Here is a 21,814-nt window from a genome sequence, read left to right as displayed (position 1 = left end):
AGTGACAGTTACTGAACTTCAATCGAAATCATAACTAGGATTTCCACTAAGACCAACAGACAATTAGTGAGCCATCGTTGTCAGCACTATAGTATTACAGTAACTTACAATTTCTAAAATGTGAAGGTTCATGAGGCCCTTTCCATTTTAAGATGATACTTTGTTGAGCCAAGCTTACTTTATACACTGCCTAATCAGGACAACACCCTTAGTAGTAGTGGATATGACATCACAACTACGGCTCATCAGGTTATTATTATTATTACCTGACACCTCCAGAGAATCCAAGGGACTCATCTAGGGAGGGGCACCTTCTCTACAATTCTCTGTCTCCACCGCTCAACGCCACCAACGAACTGCTACTACACCAACGCCATCTACCTTCAACCACCACCGCTAGTATTTTCACAGACATTCCCAAACATCCATGCCAACGGCGGGATTCGAACCTGCAGCCTTTTGGCTGGAGAGTGAATACGCTAACTACTAGGCCAACCAGCATAAAAGGTATAAAAGGAAACGTACATTCATGGACAAATATCAACAGTAAAATGGGTGGAGTGAAGAACTCAGTGACGTTCGACGTGGCACTCTCACAGGACGCCTTTGTAAGAGCTCAGTTCTCTGCTGAAACCCTCACTATCGAGTTCCGAAACTCGGTAGTGAGTGTTTTTCCTTTTGCTGGTGTGGCAAGCAACACCAACACGACAACTGTTCGTGAGGAGTGAAGAACATGGTTTCCATGATCCAGCACAAGCTGAACATCAGCAAAGGTAGCGCCAATCGTCGGGTGGATTGTTGTAAACTCACTGCCGTTGGACTCTGGAGCAGAGGAACTGCGATCTGGAACAGGGGTTGAAATAATATCGAAGAAGGAATCCTATTTCATCCTCAGACAACTGTTCCGGAGTGGAACGATATATATATATATATATATATATATATATATATATATATATATATATATATATATATATATATATATATATATATATATATACACACATTTTTATCCCAAAGAAACAATTGATGTTTAAGTTCTCGGATATCAAACTTTGAGAATTTAATCGAGAAAAGCGAAATTTGTTCGGGGTTCGGAGCAAAATATTTCACTCAGAAAATAATGCTCAGGCTCAGTCTAACACACACACACACACACACACACACACACACACACACACACACACACACACACACACACACACACACACACACACACACACACACACACACACACACACACACACACTATTAGCGAACAAATGAATCCAAGCAAGCCAAGCTGTATCTACGATGTTTATTAATAGTGTTGTGAATTTTTAATGGTTTAAACAAGTTGATATTTGTACCATTTTATTCATTTTGTGTGGATATAAAATGGATATATCTTCACGAAAGCGTTCAAAAATATGTGATCTTTCTCAGCACATCAAGGGCTCAGACAAATTGCCAATGAGTGTGGTGTTGGTTTGGGTACTGTTGATGCGATGGAGGTGGTGACGGAGGAGGTGAGAGAAGACACCTTGGACAATGTGGTATGCAGATGACATTTTGCTGTGTGCAGAATCTATCTGTTGCAAAGTGGATGGCAGCCAGGAGACAGATCTGGAGCTGTAAGGAAATGTCATCAGAAAGGTCAGTGACTTTAGATACTTAGGTTCAACAATTGAAGAGGATGGTGAGGCTGAGAAGGAAGTGGGATGCAGGATACAAGCAGGATGGAAAAACTGGAGAGAAATGGCTGGAGTGCTATGTGATAAGAGCGTGCCGATCAAACTAAAAGACAAAATCTACAGGACAGTAGTGAGACCAGCTATGACGTATCCTTTGGAAACTGTGGCCCTGAGGAAAAATAGCATCAGCAGGATGGAGGTAGCGGAGATGAGAATGCTTAGGTGGATGTGCGGTGTGACCAGAAAGGATCATCTGAGAAATGACTATGTAAGGGGAACGGTGAAAGTTACGAACTTAGGAGCAAAGATACAGGAGGCAAGGTTGAGATGGTTTGGTCATGTGATGAGGAGGGAGGAAGAGTATGTGGTAAGAAAGGTCATGCAGATGGATGTGCAGGGGAAGAGGAAGCGCGGACGGCCAAAGAAGAGATGGAGGGAGATGGTGAAGGAGGACTTGATGAAGAACTTGGCTGTAGCCAAGTTCTTCATCCTCAAGAGACCGTACTTAAGTGGGGTCATACTTAAGTGAGACCGTACGTAAGTGGGAAAAGCTGCAGAAGAAGAAGAAGAAGAAAGAGATGGGTACCTTCTCTCCTGACATAAACGGAAAATGTGGGCATAAAAGGAAAACTACACTTACTCAAGATTGTTTAGTAGTTAGGAAAAGCAAAATGAATCCAAGATCGTCTGATGTAGACTTAGAGACTTGGCAGCTAGTGGGACTAATGTTTCTAACATCACAGTCCGTTGAAAATTATTGGAATCAGGGAGGACTGCTCACAGACCAAAAAAGAAACAACTGTTGAGGAAAGGTATGCAGAAACACAGGCTCGAGTGGACAAAAGTGTGCAAAGATTAGATGTTGAGACGTGGAAGAAGGGCATATGCTCAGAAGAGTGATTTCACAGATTGAGAAAGACAAAGAACTCATTTTCCAAACTGGATTTCGCTCAATGTCACGCTTCAAAAAAGTGAAAGAGCTCCTCAAAAATCACAACTTCCAATTTCTTGGGTGGCCAGGTAAGTCTCCTGACATTAACCGAAGAGAAAATTTGTGAGCCATAGTGAAAAAGAAACTTGGAAAATTAAATTGCGATACTTCATGCATTCCATGATCACTTAATGCAATCCATTATAAAAGTATGGTTTCGAGATGCAGAAATAAGAAAAATGTGTTCGACGTTGGTAGAGCGAGTGAGGGAATAAGCGAATTAATGAACTTACTAGGAACAGAGGAGCACTTGTAAATTATTAGGTGAAGTTGGAGTTTAATTTTTGTACTTATTTTTTTGCGAAATTAACATTTTTCTTTAAGATGTGAATGTTCGGATTAATTTTTTCGTTACTGTATATATATTTACACAAACACACGCTGCTTATAAGTTCTCTATAAATAAAACCTTTGTTTTACTTCCATTTTGTATTTTAACAAATTTTAATTGGAGACTGAGTGGGCAGGTAGCCAATCAGAGATTGCTGGCCCAAGACTCTCACTAATTTTAAGTGGTACCCAGTGAAGAGACTAACAAACAAATACTGCCATCTTGTAGTCCCTAACCCTAACAGGATATGTTATTGTCTGAAATAGTGTGGGTCTTGCAGTCAATTTTATTGAGTTTGCGGAAAGAAAAAAATCCGCTTGCCTCTGCCAGAAATCAACTAATTCGGAACCGGTCGAAGAAAGACATAGAAAATTCCTCCATTCTGCTACTAGAATCAAACCTAAAACTTCCTTTCAATCAAATCATTCGTTTATTAATTTCAATGCCTTGAATAAAATTTTCAATAAAATTCTCGATCCTAATAAAATAAAAATATTGCATTTATTAATTTAAACGCAATGTTTTCTTACAATTGCCATGCTAGTTATGAGCACGAGATGGACCAGTGTTTTTCAAACTGCGGTCGCGACCCGTTACCGGTTGCGACATTTTTAAAAAATGAAATATAATAAAAAATATTCGAATACACGCTCTGTATTTCTGAGATTTCGTAGCATTTACACGCGCACGCCGGATATCACATCTGGCGTTTTCTTTCGAGACGGAAGTGGATTGACGGTATGTTATGTCCCGTTTACGTTCGTTGGGAGAATTTTTACAAAATTTTACATTTATACGGCGTACAAGTTTTAATGTTTTGGATTAAAATATACTTGTAAAATTAGAAATGTCAATGATAATGTATAGAGTCTGTGAGGGGGAGTTTGGTAATTATTATGTCTAGTGGGGTAGTTTTCTTTCCAGATGTCTCCAATTTACACTAATTGCATGACATAAAACTTTCCTAATTTTGTTTGTTTATTTTTTATTTTGAGTTTTTTTCTGTGTTATATTTAAATGTTAATAATTCGTGTTTACTGATATTAATGCGATGAGTCTTCGGCCTCCTTGGAGGTGTCACGAATAATAATAATAATCATAATAATAATAACAACTTTATTACATTTTTGTTTTTATTTTATTACGTGTTGTAAGGACATGAACTGTTTTGTGAAACTCGTTTCAGTATATATTATTATTATTGTTAACATTTGACCTCCATGGAGTCAGAGACTCTTGGTGGGAGGCAATCTCTGTTGCATACAATACTCATCCAACCGCGTCTTAATCAGATTCAATGTGTCCACATCCACAACACATCCAGGCAATGCATTTCACTCACCAACCACTCTCCATGCAGAGAACCTGCTCACACCCTCCTTATACAGTTTCCAGCAATGGCCTCTTGTTCTACTCCTATTCTATGAAAAAGCTCTTCCATGTCTACCTGATAACCCCTGACCAGCTTATATGTCTCAATCATATTCCTCCTATTCACGAGGCTCTGCAACTTACATTCTCTCAATCTGTACAGCCACATTCCAAAGACCACTGACTACCTTTGTGAATCTTCTCTGTACCCTTTCCAACATATCCTCGTCACCATGAAAACCTGGCAACCAAATCTGTGCATGCACAATAATCCATATGAGGGCTGATCAAGGCCTTATACAATGGAATCATAACCTCTCTATTTCTGCATGTCAGTGTTCTCTCCATCATTGCCATTATTCGATGTGATGTCTTCACAACTTGTGCATTGTGGCCCCTCAATTTCAGGTCCTTGTCCACCATCACCCCTAGATCTCTCATCTACTCTACTTCTGTTAAAGTTTCCCTACCAAGTGTATACTTGACATCCCATCGTTGCTTACCAAATCTCAAAACGTTACACTTGGCAACATTGAACTGAGAGTTCCACTTACCTGCCCATTCATGCAATCTATTCAAGTCCTCTTGTAAGGCAATAACATCAGTCTGACTGTGCATTGCTCTCCCCAGTTTTGGATCATCTGCAAACAGCTGGATATCACTAGTTAAACCCCACCCAATATCATTAACCACGCTACCGGCCAAGACGTCTATAGACGTCAAGGTTATCATGGATGCGAAGTGTATATTAAAATTGTAATACCATTGATATTACATTGAAATATATGATGGATACGAAGTGTATGAAGATGCGTATTTGATCCACAATGGCCAGTAAGGTGGTTTAACATACAAATTAAACAACAGCAATGGCCCCACAACTGACCCCTGTGGCATACCACTGGTGACCTTTCTCTTTCGAGATATGCACCCCCATATACAACTTTCTGATACCCATCCAACAGCCAGTCAGTGATCCAACACAGAAGTCTGTTATCCAATCCCATCTGTTTCAATTTATTTAACAGTTTGTCATGCGGCAGTCTATCAAAAGCCTTTGCAAAATCCAAGTACACCACTGTATATGCATCTCCTCTGTTCAAGGTATTTGTCACCTTGTTATAGTACATAAGTAAGTTAGTGAAACATGATCTCCTCTTAACATACTCATGCTGATAACCACAGAGAATACTGATGTTATCAACCCATTTCTGTATCCTGCTTCTCACCAATCTCTCCAGGACTTCACACAACTCCAGATATTCATACCGGCCTATAATTTGAAGCTAAAGCCTTATCAACGCCTTTATGAAGGGGAACAATTTTACCCTATATGTGTGTGTGTTTTTCATTTCTCCCTGATGGAGACTGCTGAACCCTAGCGATAGTGCAATACCAGAGCAAATCTTAGCACAGGTAGAGCATTCCACAAGCATTTTGTCGATTTCCAAATATTAGTTTAATATCTTCTTGAGGTCCGATGGGCCGTATCAGATATTAAACTATAAAAACCGATACTACACTTTTCACTTTTCGGCCAACATAAGAGTGTAGTATCAGCTTATCGGTCTTCTATATACGACCATAGTTGCATAACTTAGTCGCTCAAATGCAAAGATTTTCACCACTCCTCCTGTCACAATCTGTTTTCTCTAACTCTCCGCATTATGTCTCATACAAATAAATAATTTTCTCGTGCTACTGATACCAAACGCATTCAACTGCAGGCCATCCGTCCATCACATAAACCCATTCTTCCTTCAGAATCAGTCACCACTTCAGAAAACTCGCAACCAGTACGTGTAGTAAGGACGTGAACATTCTGCACACCCCGTGAATTATTCTGCACACCCTACGCATCGAATCACTTGCCCTCATTGCCCTTCTTAATTCAGCGTGCTATGATATCTAGGAAATATACTAACGATTTCCATTTCACACTTTCACTGTCGCTTTCACTTTCACTTCTTCCAGCAATCCTTTCACATCATCCAATGGTTAAATTCAGCCGGGGCCCTCCGGGACTCGGCCTCGGAACATTTTTCTGTTTTGTGACTTTTTTCCCCTTACGGTAATTATGCCTACATCATTGTGTTATCACTCAACAATTGTTTACAGTTTTGAATGTGTATATAAAGTCAATATCAACAGTCGCCTGATTACGAACGGGTTATGAAAGGGACGGGGAGGTTTGCAGCTTCCTATAATGCGTTATCTTGCAGCTATTGACAAGCAAATGTTATTGCAGCTTAGTGTAGCGGAATTTTGACAGGCTCGAGTCGTAGCGACATTTGTCTTTTCTGGTTGGCAACACTGTCAGCAACAGTCAGTAACCAACAATAGAACAGCAGATTAGCAGTTGTTTATCAGAGCTCGTGATTGTGAGAAGCACAAAGAAAATCGTGTAATATTTTTGTGTATATGTAGGTCTACTATTTCAACTATGCATAAGTACATTGGTACCTTCTTTAAACGGAAAAATTGCTCGGATGACATTGATAATACAAAATGAGTTTGTAATGTGTAGTTTCTGAAGAGAAAGAGGTCTGTAACGAATCCACAGAAACACAGGATTCCCATCAGTTGTAATGCGATAATATTAATACGCTGAACGAAAGGAACGATTTGCCGACTTAAAGGCCACTCGTCCAGCGCATAGTATTCAAAAGGTAAATGCAACTGGTTATTTTGTAAGGACGGAGGTTTGGGGTGTATAACATGTGCAGAGGTACAGAACCTAGGCACAAGTTCTTCACATCACAAAGATACCAAATCTCACACAGGTGCAGAAGAAATTATTAGAAGTAAAAGTGAAAATTTATTGCGACACATTGGCCTGATGCCTTTAACTCCACCAGATTAAATAAATAAATAAAATTAAAAAAAAATGTTGCGACAATCTAGCAATAGTCTCACATTTATGATCCTTTCTTTAAGGGCCCGTAATTTATTCGCTTAGAATTTAACCTCTGACATTTATTATTTTTATTATAATGGTGTCTCCATGGGATCAAAGACTCATCGCGGGAGACCGTACATTGACACACTAACCATCATTCACACAATACCTGTCATACTTCTCCTTAAATTCGTTAACAGATGAAGCATTTACAACCACCTCTGGCAACGCATTCCAACCATTCACGACACTCCAAGCAAAAAATCTAGCACTAACACCCTTGTTAACAACACTCTTACACAATCTCGAGGGATGGCCCCCTCGTTCTCTCCCTTCTTGCACTGGTCTTAAAAAAAGTCATCAGTATCAATCTTATAAAACCCTTTTAATAATTTATATGCCTCTATCATATCTCCTCTCCTACGTCTATTAGTTAGTTTTTGGAGTCCACAGATCTTCAAACCATCCTCATAGGGAACATCCCACAGATCTGCAACAATCTTTGTAGCTAGCCTCTTAATCCTCTCCACCATTTCTTCATCACATCACCAAGGAATCCAGGTGACCAGATCTGTGCGCAATAGTCCAAATCATGTCTTATTAATGCCTTGTAAAGTGGGACAATCACTTCCTTATCCCTGCTTGTCAGTTCCACAACCATGTAATTTGATGTGATGTTTTTGGCAATCTTTGCAATATGCCATCTAACTTAAATTCTCTGTCTCCTAACTCCCAAGTCCCTTGCCTCTTCAACTTCTTGCAGTTCAGTTCCATTAGTATAGTAAACAGTATGTGATCTCATCCTCCCGAAGTGCATCACCTTACACTTAGCCACGTTATGGACAGCCATTTACCTTAGCCCATACCGTCAGCCTATATAAGTCATCCTGCAAGATATCCACATCATCTGAATTGACTATCGCTCTTCCTAATTTTGCATCATCAGAAAACAAGTGGATATTTACTTTCAAATTATTTCCACTATTGTTGATGTACAAATTAAACAAAAGAGGACCAAGCACTGAGCTCTGAGGTACACCACAAGTCACTTGCCTTTTCCTGGACTCAGCTACTCCATAAACTACTTTTTGATATCTATCCACCAGCCACCCTCTAATCCAATTCACCAGCTTTATCAATCCCATTTGCTCTAATTTAAGCAACAGAGTTCCGTGTGGAATTCTTTGTCAAATTTCTTTGCAAAGTCCAGCAGTATCACTGAGTAAGGATTTCCTTTATCCAACTCCACTGTTGCTTTATTATAGAAAGAAAGCAAGTTAGTAAGGCAAGACCTATCCTTCACAAAACCATGTTGCCCTTATAAAGTATCATATTGCTGTCACACCCAGTCCTGAATTCTAATTTTTATTAATTTCTTCAAAACCTTAACCACCACTTCAGATGTACTGATTAATCTGTAATTTGCTACCTCTGTCTTGGAGCCTCCCTTATGCATTGGAATCATTTTACATTCTATTGGAACTTTACCAGAACTGAGGCTTAAATTAAACAGCCTGATTAGAGGAGGTGCTAATTCTCTTGCACAATCTCGTAACAGATGGGCCGATACGCCATCTAACCCAATGGTAGTGTTAGCATTAAGGTTCTGTAATATGCTAAGCACCTCTATTTCGTCTATTTCTACTCTCTTATCAGTCAATGACACATTTGGCACTGCAATATCACAACCAAAATGTTACACTTTTGCAAAATGATCACTAAGTAACTCAACTATTTGATTTGCTTCTGTAATTTCCCTACCATCAACACTTTTTAAAGTAATATTTCCATGGTTATTCTTCCTTTTACTTGCCACATAGCAAAAGAACTCATTGAGATTTCTTTTGGACTCATCAGCTAGTTTTCTCTCATAATTAGCTTTGATCTCCCTTACCATACAGGTTACTCTCTTTGCCTGTACCTTGTACTGCTCATCTCCTTTTTCTTTATACTTCCACTACGACCTATTCTTTATCTGCAACCCCTGCTTAATAATATTATTCATCCATCTTATTCCTACTTGATTTCTCCTTCTGACTCTGGGAATACAGTCTGATACAGCTTTCTTTATATACTCCTTGACAATCTCCCACGCACCATCAACATCTCTCCCCTTCAAATTCTCATGCCATAGAACTGCTCGAAGCTGACTTCTCACCTTTTCATAATCACCAGCCTTGTAATTCCACATATAACCCTTCATAACAGAATATTCAGCACATCTTACAATCTCCCGGGTCAAAACCACATGATCGCATTCCCCACGTGGAGAAAGTGTAACTAAATTACTTATTGATATGTTCTCCGATGTTATGATCAGATCTAACACTCTCGAATCTCTTATCCCTTCCATTACATGCTGTCTCAGGTAGTAATCTCTTAAGAACTGTATGAACTCCATTTCCTTTGTTCCTTGTGACCATTCCTTCCCCCAATCTACGTCGCCAAAGTTAAAATCCCCGATAATAATTACTCAACCTTCACTCATCGTGCTAATTGCCAATACATACTATCTACATTCTCTCTTATAACCCCTGTTGATCCCTATCTCACACAAAACAGCCTCAAACAAACTGCCCTCAACATACCTGTCACCTTGAGGCACGTCTACCTTTTCTTTTAGCTTTAACGCTTCGTCTGTCATTGGTAAAACCCCTCCCCCCATTCTGCCATCTCTGTCTTGCCTGAAAATACTGCGCCCCTTACATTACAATAACTATATCATTTTTAGTTAACGAAGTCTCGCTAATTCCTATAATTTTTAGCCATAATCTCTTAACTCTGTTCATCGGCAGTCTGATACGAGTCCCATCGCAGCTCAACATATTAAACTGATTTTTGGAAATGGGCGAAGAGTTCTGAGCATGCTCCACAAAGGTGGAGCATGCTCGGAATTTTATTCCGACTAAAAAGTCGGAATAAAATTCGTAGGTCACCCACGGTACAATGTACTATAGGTTTACTTTCGTGGGAACCACATACAAAAAAAAAAAAGAAAAAAAAAAAAGAAAAAAAAGTCTAATCGTTTCCTCCTACAACCTTTCTTTTTGCTTTTCAATTATATTCATTACCTTTTATTTAGCACCGGAAAAGTCAGAGGAATACATCGATTGCATGTTGTATAATTGCATCCCAATCACACGCAATATTGTTACACCCTGATATCTTAAGAATGTAAAATTCTCAGCTATCATGGTGTAACATGAAGAAAAATTAAAATAAATTAAAAAACCCTGCATAAAAGATGATAGTTGAATTACTTAAAAGAAAAAGAAAGATTCTTGCATCCACTAAAATATATAAAAAAAAATAAAAGTTTTGTTAAACTAACTAACAAAAGAAAGAAATATATTAATATTGTGATATGATTTAAATGAGAAAAGTTAAATAAATAAGACAGAAAAGGATTAGTCATAAAAGATGGTATGTGAGAGGCTAGAGATTAAGTTATTAAGTAAATTCTTAGAAAAATTTTGGAAGGGATTAAGTTAGAGGCTAGCACAAAGAAAACAACAGACTATCGCTCAGGGCCGATTCCCGGATTGAGACATCGTTTCGCGCTCGCCGATCAAATGACGTTTGGCAGAAAAACGCCACCGTAATTGATCGGAGAAGTAAAAACAAGTAGGGGCGGAGAAAAGAAGTTAGAAAAAGTGCCGTTAGGAGAACAACCTCCCCCCCCCCCACACGAGGCTTTTTTGGTTTTGGTTTGGATTTGGTTCCAGGAGAACCCTTCGCGAGCTCTTTCGTAGGGATTTCACGGGGTTTTCCTGAGTGGCAAGATTGGAGTTATATCTCCAACACCACAACACGGAAACAAAAGTGAGCGGGATTTCGATTCCGTATTTCCTAAGTAAGAAGCGAAGAATGCCATAAAGTCAAAGAAAGGGAAACATATTCTTTATGCTTCGACTTCAGTGACAACTACGAGAAGGGGAAAGAAGTAAAGAAAGCGATGTCCACGTGGCGAGTTGCACAGCCGATATATAGATGATTCAAAGTGTGTTCGGAGTTACGAAAAGTTAAGCCAGCGTAAGCCCAGTTCAATTCCAAAAAGAACGTAGGAGAAGCAGATTGTCGAAGGGGTCATACCAAGATAGTTCAATCAGAAGAAGGTAAAGGCCCATATGAAAAACCCAAGAAAGAAAGGTACTGTAAAATATATCTAATGTTAACTAGCATTTGTCTGTGATATGTATCATTATTCTAATACGGAACTGTTGAAGTGACCAAGGTAAATTTATACTAGGACTTTAGTATCTGACAGAATATATTAAAAATAAGCTGGCTATTTTTAATGTTATGTGAAAAATTAAGTGTCCTGAGAATTTTGCATGTCTATTGTAATGTATTGGAAAGTTAAAATGTCATAGTTGTGTGTTAGTGCAGAAAAAGGTTTAGTTAATTTACTTAAGTTTGAATAGTTAAATAGTGTGAATTAATCTTATTTATCCATGTCAAATGAATTTACGTGCTGAATGTGTATGGCGGCATGATCGTAATACTAGTTATGTGTTAGTGCAGTAAATGGTTTAGTTAATCTACTTAAGTTTGAATAGTTAAACAGTGTGAATTAATCTTATTTGTCCATGGCAAGTGAATTTATGTGTTGAATTGTTATGGCGGCATGATCGTAATACCCACTGAAGGATCATAGCCTAATCACTTGTGATAAGCTAATGTTAGTTTGTAAGTATTTAGTTTGGCATTAAATTGAGTAATCACAAAAAAAATTGAATTGTACCATGTTAAGGAATTTAATAAACCTTTGTTCAATGATAAAAGAGTTGTCTGAAATTGCTGTCCAATGCACCACTTGAAAAATACGAACCTAATCACGCGGGAAATTAATGTGTTAAGAAACGAGATAAAGTGTCACGACAGGCGCAGTGTAAATACAAATATTAGGGGTATTAAGGGGAGAAATAACTTAAGTATTAGTAAAAATTTTGGTGATATCTCGTGCGTAGATAATAGAAGAACATAGATAAGAGGAAATTGTTAGATAGAATAAAAATCGTAAAATGGGACACAACATAAATGGCGCAGCCGGTAGGATATAAAGTATTAGAAAGTTAATAGAATAGAATAAGAAGAATAGGTCACAACAATATCTTTTTGTAATCGACTTTACCTACTGGATTACCGTTACGTAGTAACCGACGGTTACTACGTAACGGTAATCCCAGTAAGTAAAGTCGTAAATTTTTTCCCAGTAGGTAAATTTTTATTTTCCGAAACTTTTTTTAAAATTTTTTATTCCGAAACTTAATTCATTCTCAGTACTCTTATCAGTCTTCGAAATTGAAGGATTCTGTTTATCTGGAGAAGCCTCGTTGTTCACAGTTTCATTATTATTCAGGCTAGTAGTGCACTTTGTCGCTGTTCTGTTGTTCGTGGGAATGTTTGGCGTCATTTTACGGTACTACTTTAATATTACGCTACCAGAAATAAAAGAAATTTAATTCTCCAGTTTGAGCAAGTTCTAATTGAGATTCACTCGAAAGAACATAGAAGTTAATTACCGTTATCGTTTGAAACAGCATACAACGCAATGCTAATTATCTGCGTATAGCAACACATTACATTCCATTCAGGCTGCAATTAGACAAGGGAAGAGTTAACAACCAACTTACACTAGAAAGCAACAGTTGCGAACTGTTGCCTTCAAGCAAGATCGCAATAGATTTGTTGTACCTCATTCTTAAATCTAATTCAACCTATTTTGGGGTTATTTACTCTCCCTATTGAGAGAGAGCTGATGCTGGAGGTAGTACAATACTAGGACAACGCTTGGCAAAGGTGGAGCAAGATCAGAACTCTTCGCTCAGTTCCAAAAACCAGTTTAATACATTGAGCTCTGATGGGGCTCGTATCAGATATTAAGCTGATAAGAACAGACCATGTTTGTACTGCTTATTATAACTAAAGTTAGACATCCTCCATGACCAGGGAAAAGAATGTTTAAACTCGCTAAGGTCTACAGAGGATAAACTCGCTTATAAACTATAATTATCAGAGTTTTAGCTTAGGCTTTTACAACTATACTTTATGCATTTTGTTGCTTACCATTCCCCCACTGGTCTATTTAGTCACTGAAGTTTCCCTTCTTTGGTTACTTTTTGGCTGCTGTTTCAGCCAGGAGAATTCCTTTCGACATCTACACGCCTCGGGATCCCATTGAGACAATGGTTTGGAGGGAGAGGACATTTAGAAAGAGAAGGAACGTTCTAGCTTAAAGAAGGGGGGGGGGGATTGTTATCTTTTATCATTACTGGGGTTTAGGTTCTCCATAGAGAAAGGTGCCAGTTCCTTTCCTAGTTTCTATTCACCATGCAGTCTATTCAATTTAACTTATAGAGACTAGTCTTGTGGCTGCATGGTGAAACAGGAGTTATTTTAGTTTGTCAGTAATCCATTTCTCAGTTACTTCTGGGTAAGGTCAGTATTTATTGGTTTATTTTATATTACAAATCAAGTCAGTTTATGCCTTTTCTTCCCTTTTAGGGAGTAGCAGAGGCCATTTTATCACTACTTAACTTTTGGAGACCGAGTAGGCAGTTAAGTCTCCACCGTAGCCTATAAGTGATAGCTGGCCCAAGATGATCACTAATTATAAGTGGCATCCGACTTTGTCCTACAGTCGTTTTCATTGAGTTTATGGGACTAAGAAACCCGGGTTTTGGGGAGAAAATCTCGCTTCCCATGTTAGAGGGCGACTAACTCACGAACTGGTAGAAGGCCTCGAAAAAGTTCCTCTAGTCAGTGACAAGACTACAACTGAAGACTTCAGTCAGGCGGTCTAGTACAGAGGATGCAAACGTCACTTCCATCGAGACTATTTTATTAAACCAATAATATATATATATAGGAACTTTTTCTAAGCCTTTTCTCGACCGGTTCCAGAGTTAGTCGATCTCTGGCACGGGCTAGCAGGATTTTCCTCCAAGAAACTCGGGTTTCTCGTAACGTAAACTCAAGAAAATCGGCCGTCGAACCCACACTATTTTCAGACATTAAAATATTGTGTTAGGATTAGGGACCACCAGATGGCCGCACTTACTAGCCGTCTTCTTCACTGCGTGCCGATTAATTAGTGATGGCTAGCCATCTCTGATTACTAGCAGTGGAGATTGAACTGCCTACTCAGTCTCCAAAAGTTAGATGGAGCTTAAAAACGGCCTTGCCTACTCCCTATACGGGAACAAAAAGGCGTTAGCTGATTTTATATATATATTATTGGTTTAATCATGTATGTATATTATATATATACATACATGATAATAATAATATTTACAATATATAGTTTCTTTTATTTTGAAATGTATCATTATTTTTGCTTTTGTTTGATCATTTTTCATTATTTTATATTTAAGAGTTATTTCTTATTACATTGCAATACAGTTTGTTTTTATTCTTACTTATTTCTAATTACATAAGGATAGTTACATAACAATCATTATATTCTTAGTTACATAAGGGCGTTGCATATACAGTGATATATTCAGATTTTGCAAAGGCGTTTGATAAATTGCCACATGACAAGCTGGTAATTAAATTGGAACGGATGGCACCGAACAGTAGAGTAGTTCGCTGGGTTGGCGATTGGTTGTCTGATAAGTATCAAGCGAGTTGTCCATTGAGAAGCGATATCCCAGAAGAAGAAAGTTACTAGTGGTGTACCACAAGGGTCTGTTTTGGGTCCATTGCTGTTTAATTTGTATGTAAATACTACTTGGAGGGGTCTGAATGGTGATATGCAGTTATTTGCAGATGATGCCAAGTTGAGGAGAGCTATCAGGAGTAGAACGGATGCTGTGGCTTTTCAAGAGGACTTTAATACACTGGCTGAATGGGCAAATGAGTGAGGTTATCAATTCAAAGTTGCAAAGTGTAAGATTTTGAAATTTGGGAAGCAGAGATGGTACATAGAGTATACAATCAGTGGAAATATCTTGGAAGAGGTAGAGATGAGTGATCTGGGAGTGATTGTAGACAAAGACCTAAAATTTCGGGAACATGTTATTGTTACTAAAATTTCACAATTTTAGTAACACTACAGCAGATAATGGAAATGATGCACAGGAGACCGGCTTTTAGAAACAAGGACGTTATGGTTCCCTTACATAAGGCATTGATTAGGCCGCATATGGATTACTGTGCACAGATTTGGTCACCTGGTGTTCAAAATGAAGATTTATTGGAAAAGGTTCAGAGGCGATTGACTAAGGTGGTTTCTGCAATTTTTTCTGGTCTATACTCTATATATATTGAGTATGAAGACAGATGGAGAAAATGCAATTTGCAGAAAATAGTGCATAGGAGTGGAGGGGATATGATCGAGAAATATCAGCTCTTAAGAGGTTCTTCTTTTTTCACTACGCGTTATTCCCACTTCCTATGCAGGGTCCGCGTGTTACTTAGATGCGACTTCTTGTCAGTACCACTCCCAACCGACCTGTCTCCTAGCCTGCCGCTGGGGGGGGGGGATATATATTTTTGACTGTAGCAGCGTGTATGTTCACGGGGGCCGGTTTTCCTGCTTGCGGGATGAAAAACACTACTGCCCGCGCCCAAGACCGGCTAACTTGGCTATGCCTGAGGGAGATCCTCAAGTTCCTCACGTCTTCGACGGGAATGGAACCTGGGACACTCCTTCCCCAGTCATAAGGTTGCGAAGTGCAAAGCCACAGCTAACCGCGCGGACAAGTTCTTAAGAGGTTATTACCAGATTAATGTTGGGGAGATTTTGCTTAGAATGGGTGAAGATAAGAAGAGAATAAGAGGTCATTCCTGGAAGCTGTATAAGGAGAATGTGAGCGAGGGGGTGAGGAGCAGTTTTTTTGCATGGAGAGTGGTGAGTGATTGGAATGCACTGTCTGAGAGCGTGGTGAATGTAGAGACAGTGAACATATTTAAGGTGCAGAATGATAGACTCTGTATGTAACAGTAGGATCTCCAACAACGAGTCTTTGACTCCATGGAGGTTTTTATAATAATAATAATAATAATTATTATTATTATTAATATAAATTTTAACCATTTTAGCATACTGTTGTTCAATTACACATTATGAGTTCTTAAAGTGTATTTAGTGTTCCAGAAATTGTATTCCTAAGTGATTCTAATGGTTCTTTTCAGACTCTCTCACACACACACAAAGCTCCCCCAGTTAATCTAACTAGGTGATTGACTTGGTTAGTTTGATGGGAAGTTCACTGATAAGGACTTTTCGTCTTCTTTTTCTGCGTTTATGTTCTTCATTGTATCTTGAAGTATTGATTGAACTTTGTCAGGATATTTTCGCAGCCTTTTCTTTCATAGATATAGTCATACCTGTATGATCAAATAGTATACATACTTATAATTAGTTATTTGTACTCAACTTAGCTTCACGTTTAGCCAAGGAGTACATTTTCATTTATTATTATTGAAATCTGTGGCATCCAATTGTTTCCCAACATTCCAGATATCGTCCGCTTTTTTTTTTTTTTTACAATAAATCACGTGGTGCAAAAATAAATTGTGGCAAAGTGTTTCTGGTTCTCTACAAAAGTGACAGATTGCAGGGCCATCCAACAGCATGCCTTTTGCCAGAACCCACATATTCGTCGGCAAACATGCATGACATGATGCACTTTGAAGAAAAACATTTTGTAATGAACTTATTGAAAGTCAGAATACATACTTTAAAACGGTGGCTTAGAACGTTTCCCTCCGCTTTTTTGTTCGTGGTTCTGAGGAACAGTGAAAGTGGATCTAGAAAGATTTGCCTATATTCCTGTGATGTGGTATTTAGTAATTTCTCAATGCCTGTAATTTTCTTCTTGAAACCGGCATTCCTCAACCATTTCAATTAACAATCTAGGTGGTATTTGTTTAATTGAAGGAAGAGAACTGATAACTTTGGAAAGAATTTTTCTAGAAGGGCAATTGATGCAATATCCCCGGTATGATATGTTATGTGCTTTTACTGCAGTGTGAAGAACAAACAGCCATGGCACCCACCTTAATAAGATGAAGGACTTCCTTTCGCTGCAATGTCTGCAGGATCCTATGGTATTCTGCAGTCATTGCAGATAAGTTAGCCAATCTCATAAGCTAGTAACAGGGTTTTTTTTTTACCTGCAGGAAACTCAGGTTTTCATCATGCAAATCGGCAAAGTTTCTCTGTTTAAGACCTTGTGGAGCACCATCAAGTGATCCAAATGCCGCGAAACTTTGCAGGAATAGTGTGCGTCATGCAGAAGCAATATCGGAGAAAAAAAGTATTTTCAAAATTCACCACCAGGGGCGTTGTAAACACCAAATGCATGGAATTTGAACATGACGAAACTCGGCAGGCGGCAGGAGGGTTTAAAAAGATGGACACGGGATTTTTCCTTTCATTCTAGTTGAAAATACTGTCCACAAATAATAATGTTGGTCCTTGCAGTGCACGTGTTGTATCAAGACGTGCTTTACACAACTCTGTAAAATTCTATGGAAGATTCTGCATTTCTACCCATTCAAGATAACCCTGACATAGGAGTTGCGCCCGCAGGACTTTGATCCTTGCTCGAGTGGAGCTGGACAGGCGTGGATAATTTTGTGGGGGGATGTGGCTCACTTTCACCTGAAAGGAGCTGTGAATACCCACAGTTGCTGGTATGGACTACGCAAAACCCGTATTCACTCCAAGAAATTCCATTGCATCTACCAAAAGCTACTGTCTAGTACTGGTTTACAGCTTCGTTTAACATTGGACCATTCTTTTTTGAGGACATTCGCCAGTCGGGTTCTGTGACTTACGCAGTTACTGTCGAGAGGTATCGGATATGATAAACAATTTTGTTGTGCCACAGCTACAGCGCCACCAGTGAATGGATTCAGTCATTTTCATGCAGGATGGGGTACCTCTACACATTGGTCGATCCATACAGGAGGTTCTTCAAGAACATTTCACAGAAGCCAGAGTGGTCAACCATGCGTTTTCCACTGCATGGCCGCTTCGTTCCCCTGATCTGAAAGACAGCATAACGAAGCATGTGCAGATCAATCGCGACCAGATGCATTCTGCCGTCGAGGGAAGGGCAGCACATTGAACAGTACAGCCCATGAATGCATAACGGAAGTGAATAATAAAAACGTGTATTTATGCTTGTGTTGCTTTTCTTTGTCTTCCCATCTGAAGTAGTATTGGGTTGGGATCAGATGATAACTCATTTAATGATCTTAGGCTGTATTGAGGATTAATGTCCCACAGGATAGCTATATCCAGGATGTCTGCAGTTCCAAACGTACTAAGATAAGTTGGTTCGGTGGGCCTGCCACAACAGCATTGTGTGATCCTATGAAGTTGGAAAGGATGCAACCGTTCTTGTTGGTGGATCTGCAATTCCATGCAGTGTGCTTGGAGTTCAGATCCCCGGCTATAATGGTGGGTTCTCTGACGCACAAGATGGCATTTAGGTCAGAGTGTAATAGTTTTTTTTTTTGGGGGGGGGGTTGTAAGCAGACTAGATTTTCAGTCTGCCAGCCGCGCTGGTGAACACCTCCACGCCCGTGACCTTAAGATTAGTGGATGGAGGGTTGTTTACGGAATTGTGCTTGATGTAGTTTTTAATGAAGATGGCAGTGCCGTCACCTCTGTAGACCAATCAGTCATTTCTGTATAGGCGGTAACCCCTTATTTTAGGGTTATCTGAGGGTCTTAGATGTGATTCACTGATTAATATAACATCTGGTTAGTGAAGTCTTGCAGCTCCAGAATTTTGTTTCTTAGGCCATTTGCATTGCATGCAATGATCTGCAGAGGCTGAAATAAGTTTGTCTCTACTCATCAATTAGCGCTGTGAGGATGACCTGTGTTTCACGGAGAAATCTTTTGGTGGAGGTTGCTGAAGGGTTTGACAAGCTGAAGACTTGTAGCATGTTGGCTAGAGAGGCTGTAATAACAGCTGTAAGGTTTGTAGGAGCTGATTTGTTTGTAAGGGCCACGTCAGCATAACTTCTTGTTTGCTTTTGGTTCACTCTACTTTGAAGGTCTCTGACTGTGGACGCTGAGCCTCTGGTGTTCTTGTACTAGAGGAAGAGGACTGTTTGGCTGATTCCATCCGTTTATTTTATGGGTGCTGAATGCATCCCTTGTAGTTAGCAGGATGGGGGACACTGTAGTTGGTACATTTAGCCGGAATTGTTTTCGGTTTTGTGCAGATATTGGTTGGGTGGCTATCCCCACATTTCAAACATTTAAATTCACCTTTACATAATTTCTGGGCATGACCAAACTTTTGACACCTATGGCACTGCCCGGAAGATGCCCTTTTTCGGAGCGGCTCTGGTGTGACAATGAGCCCGCAGATTGTTTTCAAGTTGTAGATATTTTTATATATGTTATGGATCTCTACGAGGACTAACGGCATGGGAGATTTGTTGGATCTGTACATTCTGCTGACCTTAACAGGAGGTAGATCCCGTAAATTAAGATCAACAACTATATCTTCTGTATCAATGTCTACGCAGACGCCACGGAGGACCACTTAAATTTTATGTAGTCTATCACCGTTGTAGGATATATCTTTATTCCTTCATCCACATTTTTGGCCTTTACATAGCCAATGTGTAGGTTGGACATTGTTGATCTTAAAGCTGCCCATCTCTGCTTCTCTCGTAATATAATCGGAGGCACCTTTTCTTTGGGAGAAGCAGTGGAGTCCGAAACTTGACCGTGTTGTTCCATTATGTTGTCTTTGAGTGGTTCATCTGTTGTTCTCCGCTTTTTACGTACGCGGACTTCTTGAAAATCAGAAGTAGTGGGGATTGCCGATTCTGACTGATCTTCCATAATCTCGGCATCAACGTCTGTGACACTTGCCAGGGGAAACAAATCATAAAGTTTCACCTTTCCTGGCCAATTTTTGTTGAGTAGTTCGCCCAGTCTGATAAATTCCTGATATACATCTTCAAACATTGTCTCGTTTGGCTGCTGTTCAATATCTGTCAATGTGGACCTTAAAAAAAAAAAAAAAAAAACGGCTTACCGTGCAGTTGTAGCCTTACCGGCACTGCTGCAGGACTCTGAACTGTTTTGGTAAGAGCAGCACTGAATCAAAATTACATGATCTTCAAGACACAAACGCAAACCAAAACTCCATACCCGAATTGTGATGAATCCGTAATGAGCGCCCTCCATTTTGGCCAGAATTTATAACAATAATAAGCTAACGCCTTTTATTTCCTTATAGGGAGCAGGTGAGGCTTTAAATTCAATCTAGCTTTCTGGAGACTGAGTGGGCATTTCAATCTCCACCGGTAGCCAATAAGAGATAGGTAGCTCATGTCTATCACTAATTACCGAAGAATTTAGATCCGATGAAAATTTTAATGTTGTACTTGAATCGGCAAAAGAGTTAGCATTAGATTTAGAAATTTCTCCTGAATTCAAAACCAGTGCATTACGCAGATGTAAGAAAAGATTGTTCTGTTATGAATGTTCGGACGAAGCGCCAGTTGATCCGCAATATAACTTTTAAGTTACATTTTTTTTCCAATTGAACACTATTATTGTTGATCTCTTGATAAGTCACCTTTAAATATTTCACCTTTTATTCAGTTTCAACGAAATTTCTCATATGGATGAGGACACTTCAAGAAAACTCTGTGATGATGATTTACAAGTTGCACTGACTGATGGTGAAGAAAAGGATATTTGTGCCACCGAATTATATAATGAAATACAAATTCTAAAGGACATCATATACAGGATAATTACAGCTTAGACACACTGAAAATATTGCATATATATATATATGAAAAAAAATATATATATACGCAAATGATTTAGAAAACGTTTTAGAAAAAACGTTTAGAAAAAATTCATTTAATTTCGCTTCGAATATTTTTGACACTTCCAGTTTCAGTAGCAAGTGGCGAACGATCATTTTCAAGATTGAAGTTAATTAATACTTATCTAAGATCGAGTATCTCACTGGAAAGACTGGTTGGACCGTCAATGACCGCAATAGAAGGTGATATCTGCGAGAAACTAGAAACAAGTGAAATTTTGGATGAATCTGCTTCCATAAAATCAAGAAAAGTACACTTTTAAATAATTTAATTTTTTTCATACCTTGCTTTTTCCATTCAAAATTAAACGTCTGACTAAATTAATAAAAGGACTTACACACTCGACTTCTTCATATAGCGAATACTGAATATTTGGTTTCCACTATATAAAAAAAAAGGTATCGCCTCTGAAAGGTTAACTTATGGCAAGGACATTATCGCTCTTTTTTGTGAACGTTCCGACAGAGGAAGTGAATGGACGACAAAGTCTTGGAAATTTATGCGACTCTTGAAGCAATGCATAGATTCAGATAACTTCATGTACCGTCTACAAACAAAAGTCGTGCTAACAACGGGGAATTCTCTCTCCTCCTGGTGTGCGCGAATATCTTTATGAAAACACTTATCCTGTACAGCCAAGTGATCAGAAAGGCACACAGGCACACTCGGACGCTGTGGTCTTCCGGAGTTATGGTCAAGACGCCGTGCAGGTGTTTTTACAT

General features: G+C 39.0%; 2 non-coding genes across 2 annotated transcripts; both read right to left on the bottom strand.

The window, feature by feature from the left end:
* Positions 1-5,729: 5,729 nt before the first annotated feature.
* Positions 5,730-5,919, bottom strand: LOC150097091 (U2 spliceosomal RNA). The gene has a single exon (XR_016549734.1). It is a non-coding gene; the product is annotated as a U2 spliceosomal RNA (small nuclear RNA).
* Positions 5,920-13,013: 7,094 nt separating this feature from the next.
* Positions 13,014-13,204, bottom strand: LOC150097090 (U2 spliceosomal RNA). The gene has a single exon (XR_016549723.1). It is a non-coding gene; the product is annotated as a U2 spliceosomal RNA (small nuclear RNA).
* Positions 13,205-21,814: the final 8,610 nt, after the last annotated feature.

Source organism: Typopeltis vanoorti, chromosome 17, assembly GCF_054136105.1.
Source record: "Typopeltis vanoorti isolate ZY-2024b chromosome 17, IOZ_Tvanoo_1.0, whole genome shotgun sequence".
NCBI lineage: Eukaryota > Metazoa > Arthropoda > Arachnida > Uropygi > Thelyphonidae > Typopeltis > Typopeltis vanoorti.
Note: the sequence above shows the minus strand (reverse complement) of the source record. Positions and strands in the feature narration are given on the sequence as shown.